Below are 16,137 nucleotides of genomic sequence, written 5' to 3'. Positions count from 1 at the left end.
GGCGGCGCCCGGCGGCAGCGCGCGGAGGAACGACACGTAGCGGGGCCTCCCGGCCTGCGCCCCCACGGCGTGCGCGGCCCAGGAGGATCGGACGGGTGGCTCCGCGCGCTCCAGCTTCTCACCCCGTTCCCCGCAACCCCAGGATGAGCCTCCCCGTCGTCCGATCGCCTGTGGGCCTCGTTTTTTTCCGCCCCGCAGGCTCTTAGTGCTCCGGCTCCTCCTGGGCGCTGAGCCAGGGGTGGAAACGGTGGAGGCCGGGAAGGGCGAGGAAGTGCCCAGACCGGGCAAGGTCGACCATCACTTTATACCCCGTCCGTTCCAAAGGCTTGAAGATTAGCGCCGAGGGGAGCAGAGTGGGACCCCAGCCAACTCTCCAGAAAACTAGTTTTTCTGTCGTTGGCATTTGCGAATTTCTTTCGGGGTGCGGACTGGCGCGCGCACGCGTCTGTACGGATCAAGGTGCACGGACCAGAATTGCCTAGAGGAAGAATGAATGAGACTTGAAAACTGGAAACGTTTTTCATGCTTCCCGGTTGTAGGAGGATCCGGAAGGCTGAACACGCCCCGCGGGCACGGAGCGGACTGGACTGAGTGCCCGCCTCGGTGCGCCGAGAGGCAGGTGCGCAGCGCGCGTGCGCGTGCGGGGCAGAGCCGCGCAGGCTCCGCGGGGGCGGGGAGGGGGGCGGCCTGGCGCGCACCCGCAGCCGTGAGCCGCCCACCGCCTGGCGGCTGCATCCAGCAGCGCCCAGAGGTCCCATCTCTTGGAAGCTGGCGGTGGTTTGATTCACGGTGTTACTGCCAGGAAGTCATTTCATCTTCTGTGACTGGACTGCGATTGCTTAAAGAGCCCGATCTCCCTTTTCACAAAACTGACTGACGGTTGCCCCCGCCTGGAAGACACTGAAAGCGATTCACGCAGAACAGAAAGTAAAGGTTTCTCCCTTGACTTTCGGTTTCTCCTAATTTCATTTTTAAAAATCGTGTATTTTTTTTGCCTATGTAAGCCTGGAAACGTTGAAGAAGATATCCTCACAAGCCGTGTTCAGCGACTTGACTTTATTCTTATACCTCGGATCCAAATGCATTTCAAAATTAGGAGCAGAAAATGAAAGTGGGTTGGTAATGAGTTGATCGTAGACTTTCTACTGTGAAAAATGAATGACTCCACTGTATGAAAACTATAACAACGTCCAAAGATGAGACTAAGTGATAAGCCTTTCTGCCTTGGACTACAAAGATACATAGTAGACATTTGCCATAAAATATTATTTTGAATATAGCTGTTTGCCATCACCAGGATCATGTCTACATCTAGTCACCTGAGGGGAAAAAGAATACCTATCTATCTGATTTTGTAACTAAAGGATGAATTACGAGTGCATGTTAGACATGAACTTGGTGCCTTTTTTTTAAGAAAAAACGAAAAGGTTCCAAATGTATTTTATATGAAAACATTCCTTAACCCTTCTTTTGGGATTTGGGGTGGGGAAAGAGAGTTTTCATGCTGGAAAAAAAAATCACAGAAGAGACTGAGGTTCTGCTACTGTTCCTCGTGTGTTTATGTATTTATGCAAGCCATGCATGAAATCCTGACAACATTCTATTATCTGAACTTGAATGGAACATTTGTACTATCATATGAGTGCAGTAATTTATTGGCCATCAAGCCATGGTGTGACTACAGTTTAGGAGGTACAATATAGTGCAGTATATGTCTATGTTGTCTTAATAATAAAAACAAGTATTTATAGAAAAATGTTCATGACATTTATTTCCTTGTGAAATAGCTGAAAGTTATTTGTGCCACGTTTCTCTTTCTTTTTCAAGAAGAAAGATGCTTTAATGGCATTTTATTCATTTTATTGTTATTAAGTTGATGTACAGAGGAGTTACCATTTCAGAAGTTAGGTAAGAGGTCATTTCTTTATGGACAATGCCACCCCTTCCTTGTCTTTCTCTTTCTCCATTATACATCCCTATCCCAAGGTCACTGGAGCTGAGAGATGTTGGAATGTGTGCTGCTAAGAGGAGAGTCCCATGGAATTATTGCTGTGGTTTGGTATGAGCCCTTCTTGAAGTGAGTTCTTGGGGTATTATAATATTCTGGAAGCAGCTTACCCATCTACAACTACAGCAGTCACTCCCACAAAATTATTTTCTCACGTTTCTGTTCCCTGAGTTCACCTGACTAGTACAAGGAATCACACTTCTGAGATTAGTGTTCATTTACTTCTACCCATAACATTCTGAATTAGTTCTAGATGTATTTTTTTTTTTGGTCGGTCGTGGGGCTTGAACTCTGAGCTTGGGCACTGTCCCTGCTTGAGCCACAGCACCACTTCCGGTTTTCTAGTAGTATATTGGAGATAAGAGTCTCCTGGACTTTCCTGCCTGGGCTGACTTTGAACCTTGATCCTCAGATCTCAGCCTCCTGAGTAGCTAGGATTATGGGTGTGAGCCACCGGCACCCAGCTTAGTTGTATTTTTTTTTAACTTTTTGTTCACCTTTGCTTCCCTCCAGTACAGAGATGCTGTTTGCAACCACTTCAGTTGCAAAAAATGCATCCACACATGAATGCATGTGGACGTGTGGTGGACATGGCTGTATGTATAATACATATTATAAAGGCATAGTGGTAACAGAACTTGGCTTTGTGGATGTAACCATGTGTGCGTGTGTACACAAACATGTGTTTGTTATTTCTTTCTCTTAAACTGGCAACCTAGAAGTCTGTCTAAAGTTACTTGGAGACCAACTTGCTTCATAAAGTTTATTTATGTTCCCCAGAAGTACACCAATGATGTAACCTAAATTATTCTTCATAAATGAGAAATTCATCTTTGAATTGCCTCGGTCACAATGAAAGCCACATTTTGCTTCTTTTATGGATTGCACATGTAAATTTGAGTTTGAATACTTTAAAATTATAGATTTTCTTCATGGCTTAATACATAACCATGAAGATTTCTTTTCTTGGCTGACCTTACCTTCCCACGAATTTCTGACTTTGTTACCAGAAATTGAATGGCAAGAGGAGTGATAAAAAAAAACAAAACAACTTTTGTCTGGTTTCTAATGGGCTTTTATTTCTAAGTATTCAGGTGTGTGTGTGTGTGCCCTTATTCACCTGTTTTACAGATTTGATTGCCAGGAATAACAACACCATAGATATAATAGGAAGTTGGAAAATGATTATTGGTATATTTTGATATATATTGATATAGACTGAGTTATCCAGAGAGCACCTAGAAACAATAGTGTACAATTCTCCTCTTAGTTCTTTAGTTCCTTGGAAGAGTTTGACTTAATCTTAAACACAATGGGTGAGAATTATCAATGAAGTCACTGCTCATCTACTCAGAAACCAGGGAACTTCCTGGCTCCAATTCTGCCTCACATTCAGGTTTGTTTCCGTGGAACATGAGCATCAGATTCATCATACAAACAATGAGTGAAACACCAGCCCTGGGAATGCTTAATGATTTGGTGAGCAGTGTCCACTTCAAGAAAGCTCCCTGGGTTTGGAGTAGAAAACCAGTATCAGCAACTATGTGTGAGTCTGAATAATAGCTCTCCCCTTACTTGGAAAGACTATGGACATCATATCTCTGTGAACCCTAGGCTCAACTATATAATGGGGAGAAAAAATATCACCCTCTTTTATCTCACAGAGTCAGGTGTGAGGATTTGTATATTTATACACACTTTTCTATGCCACTAAATGCTGTGGAATCTAAAGCTATATGTGCACCTGTGCTTTTGCTTTCATTCTGAGCTCCAAGGATCTAATATCTCCCCCAGAGAGCTAGATTCCCAGGGGATAGTGATCTCACTGCTACTTCCTTCCCAACTCTTAGCACTGTCTGTAGTGGTCTTAATTATCTGCTGAATTGGTGATTTCTTGCAATCGGAATTTAAAGACTACAGGAACGTTGCCTGCCTGGCCTCTCTTCTAAGCTACAAAGCTGTACTGAGTTCTTAGCACGTAGTAAGTGGTTAATAAATATTGTGTTGAGCTACCTGAAGGAACACCCTGGAAGGAATGTTGGGCAAGTTGGCTCCCCAAACTCACTCTGCCAGTCTGCTGAGACCCTGAGGGTCTTGGGTAAATAGTTACATTCGTTATTACACAAGGATTTTTGAAAGGTTAAAAATATATATATGCTCCTGAAAAATCACTTTGGGTTTTGAGAAAAATCTGTGCTATAACAGAAGAATGCTTGCTGCATTTTATTCAGTATAGAGAGACCAAAGAATATTTAGCTATTCTGATCACTTCTGCATTGTGACATTTAGTGTGCATTTATGACCACAATAATGCTGTTCACTCCACTGAGAGCAACATCTGTGTAGTTAGGGGAAATATATGTGGAAATTTCCATAAGATTGAGAAGATGTTCTGTCAAATTTCTTGATTTTTTTCTTGATCTTTATTCTAATAATAGTCTTTCTAATTTTATATTTGTGTGTGTGTGTGTGTGTGTGTGTCCATTGTAGAGTTTGAAATTGTGGCCTGGGCTTTTTAGCTCAAGGCTAGCACTCTACCACTTGAGCCGTGGCTCCATTTCCAGCTTTTTGATGGCTAATTGGAGATAAGAGTCTCCCAGACTTTCCTGCCTGGACTGGCTCTGAGCCATGTTCCTCAGATCTCAGCCTCCTGAGCAGCTAAGATTATAGGCAGGATCATTGGTGCTAGACATCCTTGCCATTCTAGATAAAGCATTCTTTGCAGATTTACTAATTTTTCCCTCTACCCCCATGTTACACCCCCAGTCCCATACATGCTAATTTTACTCAACTCAAGAAGGAAGTCATGCAGTTACTCTGTGGTACCTTCTATCACCATTTAATTCCACTGATATCAGTGTTTTACATTTCTGCTCTGACACAAAGATAGTAAGTTTATGTTATGAACAATTAGCTGCATCCTTGTTAAATACAAATTTGTTTTTCTTCCTGTGAAGTCATAGAAGTTTTTACTGAATATCTTAGACCGTGAGTTAGAGGAATAGCTAATATTTACTAGAATAACTTCTTAATGTCAGAAAGGACTGCAACCAGATCTTGAAGACATGTGAATGAATAAAGTCTAAGATTAAATTGTCATTTGATTGTCCATATATATATATACACACACATACACACAAATAGATAGCTCATTATTGTTTCCTTTTATCCATTTTGATTTTGAGGTGTCTTAGGAAAACTGCAGATACATCAACAAAGATCAAGTTTATTTCTGTCATACTCTCACAATCATTCCTGATCATCAAATATATTTTAAGGGACGTGAGTATCTAACGTTCAATCTCAGACAGTATTCCTAGGAGTTGAAGAAGAATGTGCACACTTCCTTTAGAAAAACAGTTGTCCGTTTATGTAAAATTGGATTATCTTTGGCTTAGAAATGCCACATCACCATGAAGTTGAGTGGAGGCGGGAAGGGGAGGGGTGAAGTGAGAAGAAAGAAGATTGAGAGGTCTCCTTAAGCTCCCAACATCACAAAACACACTACAACATAAACAGAAGAGAAAGTGCTTAATCACTGCAGAAATAAAGCATTTCCCCCAAAAAGCTTTGATTTGGGGAGCTGTGGAATACACCATACCTCCATCAACAATCATGAGTATCCGCCATTATTTAGAAATAATGCATTTATCTTTCTATTGCGTATGCATAGGAAAATACTTTGCAGCCAAACTTGGGGTTTGAGATCAAGTTGCTTCGGACCTACAGTTTGGGGAAAGGATTAGCTTTCAGTGAATACTAGACAATTGTTGCCCTAAGGGAAAAAATCGGGGTCCAGCTTGCAAGACAGTGATTTGTCCCTAGAGTTCCATAGATTGTTCCAATCGCACACAGCAATTTTCTGAGGTGGACTCGGTCTCAGGTGAGTGTAAAAAGGGAACTGCAGAAGGACCAGCCCCGCCCCCCGAGAGTATATTTAATTAGTGCCTCCGTCTGTTTAAAAGGCACGCCAGGTGATTCCTAAGCAGCTAGGTGTTTATTGAAACTGTCTTCCTAATCTCACTTTAATGAACGGAGCGCTGAATGGTCGCTTTCCCCCTCTCTTTGGAAACTATTTGGGAGAGTATAAGCACAGTGCTTGGATCTTGGAAGTAATCATACTCCAGATAACCAAAGGAGAGCTGTTTAAACGTTGTTCTGTTCTCCCTCTCTCCCTCCCTCCCTCTCTCCTTACCCCCCTCCCTCTCCCTTTCCCCTCCTTCCGCCCATCCCTCTCTCCCTCCCTTCTCCTCCTCTTTTGCCTGTGACACTCCCCACCCCGTTTCCCACGAGCTGGGATTTGGCTAGCATAGTCTGGGTGAAGACACTTGAGTCTTCCTCCATGACTTTTCTAGGAAATCACCCGGCCACTTCCATATAGATGAGTGGTTTCCGAGTTGGGTGGGTCCTTAAAACTCAGCGGGGAACCTGGAGCCGCTTGGAACACCTGTAGTCCCGTCAAGCTGGAGGATCCCTGGAGCGCAGGAGTTCAGCGCCCAGCCTGGGCAACACGGAGAGATCTATAAATGCACCAATCGCTATCACCAGGGACCCAGTGAAGGCGGCTTGCGAGGGGTGAACAGGAAAAGTCTCCACTGACGTGAGGTCATGGCCAAGATAGCCCAAGTCCACGGTGGCGGCCAGGTGCGGTTGGCAGCAGATCTCCACTGGCTGCGTCTTCAAATGCTCCCTGGAATCCCGAGCGGCTAAACTCCTTTTAAAGAGGGGTCCGTTCCGTGTGCGGAATGATTGCAGGCCCTCGGAGCCGGGTGTCCCTAGATGGGCGCGCGCGGGGGCAGAGCTTGGCCTGGATGGGTGTGAAGCCGGGATCACCTGTGTTTCTATGCCTCTGAGTGCGGGCGCCGCCCCTCTCAAGTACTGGGGAGAAGTGGGGTGCTAGGAGCCACTCCAGACTGCCCCAGCTACTCTGACACAGAGAATGGGGTTGGGGGGCCTAGCAAGGGTCCTGGGGGCCGTCTGTGAGTGGGAGGTGAAGTCCGTACCGTGGGCCTTTCCCCAAGGCTTTCTGAGCTGGACAGAATTCTAGACCGTCTAGGGGGACCGGCGCTGATCTCTGCTCCCCAGGGCCCACGACCCTATGAACTGCCTCCTTCGCAGCTCTGCACCCCAATTTCCGGCCGGGTCACCTGTGAGTTTGAGATCCGGAGGGGAAAGGCAAAGGAGCAAGAGCGGGGAGGAAACCAGCTCTTACGACCTCTTGTCTGCCCAGTCACTCGGCCACTCTGCTTAGTTCCTGTGGTGTTGTTCGCTTATTTGTTTGTTGTTTGTCTCGCTGTGCGGGGGATGGAACCCAGGTCCTGGGCCCCAGGTGGTGGAACGTGAGCGCTTCGTTACTGAGCCACCTCCCCGGCACCCCGGTTTCTTGTGTAGGGAACCTGGTCTTTCGGCTTCAGGGTTCCACCGGTGCGTTATTTGTGATCAAATGACACATTCAACTTGGCTGGACTGCCAGCAGCCATTCTCAGAGCCCTCCTGAAAGTCCCCCCCCCACCCCCACCACCACCATCACGTCGATTCAAAACAGCAGGGCAGACATGCCCCTGATCGTTGATAGAGTAGAAAAGCCCGCGCAGTGCGCCGCCGTCCGTGGTGACCTGTGTCCATTCTTTCGCGACTTCCACGTTTTGTCACCTGCCCCTCCCCCAGTAAGAGCTAGCAAGTCCCAGACTCCCTCCCCCTCCCGAAAGCCTCCCCCGCCCCCCCAAGCACAGCCCGTGGTTTCCAACCACACCCCGAGATACAAAGGGGGCCTGCCTTGTCATCTTCCGAGGGCAACGTGCATGCGCAGGTGTTGGTGGGGCTGGCATACTAGGCTAATTTGGGGTTCCGTTTGTGCATGCCTGTTTTCCTCCAGGGTCCTGAGACTAGAGGGAACCCCCAAATCTAGCCACACAATTCTGACCCCAGGTTCCCCCCACACACCCCCACACTGCTCCTCCAGCTCAGGCGGCTTTGGGGAAGGAGTCAGGCTCGTCCAGGACACACCTTCCTCAGCTTCGCTGGGGCCTGGGAAAGCCTTGAAAATGTGGTGTTCGAAACCCTCTCGGCCACTAACTTGATCTTCTCCCTACCACGGGTCTGGCCCAAATTTGAAGAAGGTCCACGTTGCCTGACTGTCTCCGGGTCTTCTCAGCGTGCAGATAGAGCCTAATAAATTCTCCCTGGGAGAAATAGAACACATTGTTTAAAATAAGCGTAAGGTATGCCTGTGTTCTAAAAGTAACCGAGTTGCAGTAAATTTTCAAACTCTTTTTTTTTCAATCGAGATGAACAAGGTAAGTTTGTGCCTTCCAGAGACATTGAGGGGAATTTCTGGTCAAGCATGGTGGTGCACGCCTATAACCCCAGTACTCTGGGGGACTGAGATAGGAGGACCGTGAGTTTCAAGCCGTCCTGGGCTATACACAGTGACACCTTGCCTCGAATTTTGTTTTGTTAAAACTTTACAGCCATGCTGGGCTCCCGCCGATAATCCTAGCTACTCAGGAGGCTGAGATCTAAAAATCACGGTTCAAAGCCAGCCGGGGCAAGAAACTCCTTGAGACTCTTATCTCCAATAAACCATAGAAAACCGGAAGTGGCGCTTTGGCTCAAACGGTAAAGCGCTCTCCTTGAGCTGAAGAGCGCAGGGAAAGCACCCGAGCTCAGAGTTCAAGTCGCAAAACAACTGACCAAAACAACAACAACAAAAACAAAACTTTACAGCCAGAACAAAGTAAACACTGTAAGGCAAAGTTCTTAGGTAGCTTTAACTTCCATCCCACCGGAGTGTGATCAAATTGGTTGAAAATTAGGGCTGTCTGATGAACAGGACCTTGCCCTGGGTTTCAACCCTACACCAGAGCTTCTTACCTGTATGGCATTAGGAAAGTTAATAAGCCTCTTTGTGCACCCTTTTCCTCATTGATAACTAGGTGTGTCCAGCAGGAAGGGAATCTCTGTAACAAATTGACATTGCTAGTGCAAACCAAGCATTCGTTAAATCTTATGGTTGTTGTTGTTTGGCATTTTCTTTATGTACTTCTGTCCCACATCTGAGTTTCCCCAGTTTTCCTGGGTAACTTATTCAGCTTTATTGGGGAGAGGTGTCTAGGCAGTTAGATCCAGGCTGTCTGAGCTCTCCTGCTGGGCATGTGCTTTTGGAAGTGTCTCCTGGTGTTTGTGACCTGATACCACGCTGAACAGATGACAAACAAATAATGGCAGATATTGGCTCGGCAGTGTGTGGTGTTGGGAAGCGGGTAGTGTCTTCCTGAGTCCCCACCCTGCCACTTGCATAACCTCTCCTTTCATGGAGCTTGTTGCCAATCATCCATCAAACTCACAAATACCCTTTCCCCCAGAGCCCATTACTGCTGTTTGTTTGAGGTGGTAAGTTCCAACCTCTATCTCACTTTATTTTAAAATAAGCAGATTTCAACGTGGAGAGAGGAAAAGAAAAACTGAGAATGTTCTGAAGTGAGGATTAAGGAAGGGTGTGGGGCATGCAGCAGGATTGTAACTATTTTGTTTTCCTTCACGGGGTCGGTTTCCCCACCTCACGTAGCCCCGATATCCTGCCGCCCAGGTGTATAACATTTCTAGTACATCCACACACCTGGCAGGGCTGCGTGGGTACTCACCTAGTCCATGTCACCCAGTGCCCAAGAGTCCCCCACATTCCAAATCAGAAACTAAAATATATGAACTCATCTTGTTTCTATAAGGTACATCAGCTAGACTTTATTTGATCAGAAATATCTTACAATGGTATTCTTGTTTCTCTTTCACACACTCTCTGTCTGTCTCCATTCTCCCCTACTCTCTCTTCTCTCTCCTTTCTCCTCTTTCCTTTCTCTCCTTTCTCCTTTTCTTCTATATCATCCCTTGCAATTTAGAGAATCTCACTTTTTCCATTTTGCTAAGATTTTTTTTTTTTACTCTCTGAAATCTTTCCTTCTGAGGATCCTTTTCTGCGTTCAAGCTCAGAAAGCTTACTCAATTTCCCCTGTCCCAGGGTAATGGGGACAGAGTCTAAAAGTCAAGATCTGACTTCCTCTCCTCCTGGGCCAGCCTCCCCCAACGAAACCACACAGTTTGCTTTTCTGAAAAGTGAGATTTCTCTGCTGCCAGAGAGTGGAACAAAAGCTGTGGCTCTAAATGTCACCGTGTGCCTAGAGGGAGTAGAGGATTGACACCACAGGAGTGACACCGGTGTCCACCGCCTGGTGACGGGGCTGCTCTGTTCCTCTTAGCTTTGGCGACAGAAAATATAATATGGTGATTTCTTTTCCACCTGGACCTTCTCACCTCTACCTCGGCTTTCTGCTTCATGCCCCTGCTAAGCAGCCCCCTGATACTGTTAAGTGTTGCTTTCTGATTTTATTACCACAGCTGAGCAGCATTGCTCTACAGCGGCTCCTCTGCCAGTATAGGTCTTCCACCTCCCTCAATGTGTTTCTTAGTCCCAATCTTCCCAGAGGTTTCAAAGCATTTATAGTAAGAACTTAATGGGACCAGGCACAGGTGGCTTGCTTACGCTTGTAATCCTAGCTATTCAGGAGGCTGAGATTTGAGGATGGAAATTGGGAGCCAGTGGAGACAAGAAAGTCTCTTAGACTTGTATCTCCCATTAACTGCCAAAAAGTGGAAAGTAGATCTGTGGCTCAAGTGGTAGAGCACTAGCTTTGAGCGACAGCACTCAGGACTCTGAGTTCCAGCCCCAGTACCAGTATAAAAACAAAACAAAACAAAATACCTTCTGGGGTCTTTGAAGATAGTCCTTATGAATGGCCCTGTCTATTTCTTCCTGGTTGATCTCACCAACCAGAAAAGGAAGGTCTCAATCTCTCCAGGAGTGGCAGCTTCCCAAGCTGAAATTACCCTCAATGGGCACACAGGTCTATAGAGGACAGAGCTTCTTCCCAAACATTTCACCAGCCTTGAAGAGAATTTCCTCACATTGGGTGAATGTTTGCAGTTGATGGAGGCAGAGATCAAGATGCCCAAGGTTTAGTAGTGCCTCTGTTCCAGGAGTTGACCCATAAATCAGTGAACCTTAGGTCTTAATGAGAAAGGGGGTAAAGAAGTGAAAGTCCAGTACTGAGAGATACCAGCACCTAAGAGAGCCCAGACAAGCACCACGGACACAGGAGAGAAGGAGGCAGGGCTCCAGGCTGCTGCCAGCCTTTGGCACATTGACTTGCTCTTCTTCCTCTTCTTTACTTGAGCTATGCCACTCAAAGCTGAACAACCTGGTGGGAAGGGCTGACTGCATTGGGTTCTGAGAGAGACTCAGAGCAAGGCAAAGCTTCCCACCTCCCAGGGAAACTGAGGAAGCAAGCAAGTATATGATGATGCCAGGGTCTTGGGGGCATCCTGGAGCACAGCCATGGGTGGAGTGGCTGGCTGGCTGGCTGTGGGCTGGGCTTGATCCAGCATTTATAACTGGGTTGAAAAGTCAGGACATCACCTTGTAGAAGATGCAATGTTGGGAGAGTGATTCTTCTTAAGAGGTCAGCGCCCACAAAGAGAGCATGTGCAGCCTCCATCTTAATGACTAAGCCTCTATTGTTATCTTTCCCCTGCTTCAGACCCTGAGTCCCCGCTGCCCACCCCACCCCCTACATACTTTTTCTTCAGGGTGTCAGAACCTTTTCAAGTGAAGGAATCTGAGACCCCAATGGTCCAGGTTCAAGGCACTCAGAGGTCAGAACCTGCTAGGAGGGGGTTGGATGTGTGGGGTAGGGATAGATAAGGGGAAACTGAGGCCAGTCCTGATGAAACCAGATCATTCTCTTTGAGCACCCAAGGTCCTGGCTTTCCAGATTGCTGTCAGAGGATCTGAACTTAACCCTCACACTTGCCACCCACCCCTTTCAATCTCTTGCCAGCTTCCGGCTTGCCTTTTGCTAGGTTCTCCTCTCCGGAAAAGGTACACACACACACACACACACACACACACACACACACACACACACACACCATCACAAGCAGCTGTGCCACAGGGTATCCGTTTGTACCTCTGAGGAGTTAGTTGGTCCCCAGAATAGGTTCTAGAATCTTCCCACCCTACTACCCAGGGCTGTCATCCTAAGTGTCCTCTTGGTAAGTGGACTAGTTTTCTTCCTCTTGCTGAAGTCACCCCAGAGGTATACTGACTGTCCCCAGGATAGGTGATCAGCACAGATTTATTTTTTTAATCCAATTTCCTCTAAATAGCATCAAAAATTAGAAGGCAAGTGAGACTGGGCCCAGAGTAGGGGAGGAAAGGGCCATGGATTTCTCTCCCTCCCTTCCGCTCCCCTCTCCTCTCCTGAGTGCTGGTGTGTACATACACAAACATGCGCCCAAAGAAAGGATGTTCACAAGAAGAGGCTTTGCTTTGCCTGGCGGATCCCGGACTGTGGGAGCTGTTAAGGGCCAACGCGCCGCAGACACGAGTGTCCGAACTTCCCCGCGGGGTCCCTCAGCCGAATCGTGTCTCTCGTGGGCACCCACTGCAGGGAGAGCCGGAGAGCCCTGGTGGGGGACCGGGCTGGCGAGGCGCGGCCGCCGCCGCGGCTTCTCCGGTCACCATTGCGCTCGGCGGGGCGCCGGGGGTACTTTCGATTTGGGTGATTGAACTTTCGCTTCGGGTGATGATTCAAAGGGCGCTCTGGAGGGCTGCGATTTCAATAAAGATGATGCTCACGCTCGTCTTGTACACATGTCCCTCTTAATTAACGAAGAAGTGTTTGGGGGAGGGCCGCGGGGAGGTAATCTCTTTGCGTTTGGAAAATTCCCTGGGTAGCCTGGGCTCCGTGGAGGGGGCAGTCACCGGAACTCAGCGCTAATTGGCAACCACTGGGCGGAGATGTGGAAATCAAGGGGACCTCACCTGGCCCCCCTTCACTTCACTGTCTGTAAGGGTCACCCCCTGAGGAAAACCCTAAACTCCCCTCCACCACCACCTCTGGGTTGCAAGTGGTTCTTCGCCCTCCTCCAAGTCAGTAACCTGCCTTTGCTGTGCTTTCCCCAGCCCCTGGGCCCTCTTTCCTCCTCTGCCCGTCCCTGGGGCACCCCGCAGAACCCAGATTACCCAACTCCCGGGCTGGCTTCTGTTGGAGCCTTCAGCCTGCAGGGACTATGTTCGGGAGTATCTACAAGCCCCGTGTGCTAACGTGACCGTGTTTCTAAATTTCTGAGTCGGATGAATTTTACGAAAATGCTACCCTCTCTCTGGCTACACTGTCCACCAGCATCAGAGCAGGAGAGGAAAATAAGTACTGCTTCTCCCTAGATGGAGGCGCATTAAAATACACTCTTGAGTTTAACTGGAGACCCCCCTCCTCCCCACGCAGTGGGCAAAGCAAAGTCTTCCCGCTCAGCAGGAACTGAGGTAGGGTGACCGAGTGACACTGGGAGGACTTGAGAGCCAGGAAGCCGCTTCAAAGGTTTCAGTAACGACTCTCGGGCCTTTATTTATGTCCCTATTAATACAATATCCATCATGCAGATATCGATCTTTATCCTTTAAACTGATACGCTCAGAATCAATTAGCCATGCAGATTACATTTCCTACATATCCAAATGTTAATCTTGTAGACTGAGGGCCAGTGATATATATTTTTGCAGCCAGAAACTATTAGATTTCGTTTGGAAAAGGAAAGAAACGAAGAAGAAAGGCACTCCCGACGTTCGTTTCTCTTGGGGCTACTTGTCTTGACTCCTGGCCCCAGCCGGGCCTGGGATACCCCTTCGCCAGTCTCTATTTCTTTTTGGAAGAGCAAGGGACACAACAGTGCTGATGACCGGAGCTAAAGGTCCACCAGGGGCAAGTCAGACAGCTCTCTGCAAGATGGCCTGGGCAGGCCACCATCTAGCCCTGGATTTGCACTTCTGTTGCTTGCTACCTGCAGCTAAACCAGGGTGTCCTGACGTTTCCTTTGGAACTGTTTCGTGGTCCAGGGCGTTCAGAGTTCATCTTTCCAGTTCCCTCTCACACTTTGCCCGTTTTCAAGCCTCGGCATCAAAACAATTCTCTCACTACAGTCCCCGAAGCCAACTATTGGAATAAAGTACTGAGAATGACAAACTTTATTTAAAAGAGGAAAAGGACGTCTTCTGGGGAATGAAAGATGGGGGAAATAACTTAAGATCTATGAAATCATTTAATGCAAGTCATAGCTAGAGATTCAGACTGGTTCTAGTGATGAAGGCTTCCTTCTCCCTCTTCCTCCTCCCCTCCTTCCCTTCTCCCTTCCCTCTTTCTCTCCTTTTCAATCTCCTTCCCTCCCTCCTTTCCTGCCCTTCTTCCTTTCCCTTCTTTCCCTCCACAGAAAACCTGAGGTTTTCTTTCCTCCCTCCTTCCCCTCTCCTCCCTCTTCCCCTTTCTTTTCTTTCTTGTGTATCCTCTTTTCTCTCCCTCCCCTGTCCGTCCTTCTCTTCAGTTTTCAATCTTCCTTTGGTCCCGGCTTGGAGAAAGTGCGGGGCTGCGGAGGGGGAAAGGCGGGCGGGCACTCCGGGGTGCAGAGCCGGGTCGGGGGAAGGCAGGTGCTGGCCGCCGCAGGCTTGCGAGGAGTCTGGTCGGTCCCGGGCCGGATGGAGCGGGGCCTGGGCCTGGAAACCCGGCCTTCGCCACCTGTTGCGTTTTCTCGGCTCTGTCGGCGGAGCCGTCTCCGGCTCCCGGAGCGCCTTTAAACGCCAAGGTCCGCGGTGGCTGGGCTCACTGGCCGCGGGGTCGCCTCGGGACCCCACTGGGGCGTTCGTTCAGCTCGGCGGGAAGAAAATGGGTCTGAACCATTGTCTTTCCGGCTTCTCTCGCGCGGTGAAATCACTCCCGGCAAAAAAGTGTATGTGTGTGTGTGTGTGTGTGTGTGTGTGTGTGTGTGTGTGTGTCTGACATAGATCCAAGCTGAAAAGACATGGCCGTCCTGGACTCAGACACTGGAGCCAGGTGGCATCGAAGAGTTGGTGGGTACCGATCCAAGGGAAAGGCCTGTCCCCCTCTTCTCTTCCACTCCACCCACCCCCCCGCCGCCCCCAGCCCCTCGAATGGGGCACACAATCCGCTCCTGTCCGAAGCTGGGGGAGTCATTTGCCTACTTCTTGCTCTGGGAGTTTCTGTCCCGTTAGAAACCCAGCAGACCTGCATTTCTTCACTCCCAGCTTTGTTCCTGGTGGGCTTCGGACTTAGGCCCAGGCGACCCCTCGTCCCAGCCAGTCCCCTTCTGTACTCGGGGTACCCTCATACACGGGTGAGTGCACACAGCAGCCATCAAATCCTTCTCCCCCCTGGACCCTCTGGGAGTCATGTTCAGGACTATTTCTAATTTTACAAGACTTTTTTTCTCCCTATAGAATTAGACTCTAACATATCTTGCTTTTCTTGTTCACGTAAAAGCAGATTTTACAGACGCAAATAAATGTCTGTGGGAGACCAGTGGTGGTGCGGGAAATTCTCTCTGCCTTCTTCATAGAATTCCCCGCCCCCATATCTCTCCCATCCCTTTCTCCCTTTCTTCCTTCCCCTCCTCCTCTCTCCCGGTCCCTCCCTTCCCCCCAAACCATGTGTTCTTTATTGAGAGCCCTCTCTGCTCTTACGCTAAGTGGCCCACACAACCTTCCAGTGCCCACACAACGTTTCAATGGGACATTTCAGCACAGTGTCCAGATCCTCATCCACTTCTTAGATCTTAACTCATCCCAGCTGATTTTCTGATGGGGAGAAAAGAAGTGCCAATGCATTTTGACAAATAACTGTGTAAGTGTATGGGTATGTGTGTGTGGGGGTGCCTCGTACCGCAGCTGTGACAGCGATGTGATGTGCCGCTCCGTTAACCAGCACAATTAGCAATTGGTACCATTGCACTTGTGACTAAGAACCAGAAGTTTTCATTTTTCTTTCTTTGAGCACCAAGCAGCTTTTCTGTAGGACTCAGGATTTCTTGGCTTTGTCCAGTCTGGGGCTACATCCTGAGATCATGCTGTGACCGGGCCAGTGACCAGGCTGGTGTCCAGGCTCTTTCCCTGCAGGTCACTCTAATGTTCCAGAGCTCCAGACCCTATAGAAAAGGACTGTATGAAAGGCATCTCCCCCAGACACACACAACCAGAGACATTATTTTGAATAGATTATAATTTCCTT

This window comes from Dipodomys ordii, unplaced genomic scaffold, assembly GCF_000151885.1.
Source record: "Dipodomys ordii isolate 6190 unplaced genomic scaffold, Dord_2.0 Scaffold1, whole genome shotgun sequence".
In the NCBI taxonomy this organism is placed as follows: domain Eukaryota; kingdom Metazoa; phylum Chordata; class Mammalia; order Rodentia; family Heteromyidae; genus Dipodomys; species Dipodomys ordii.
This window is presented reverse-complemented; position numbering follows the sequence as displayed.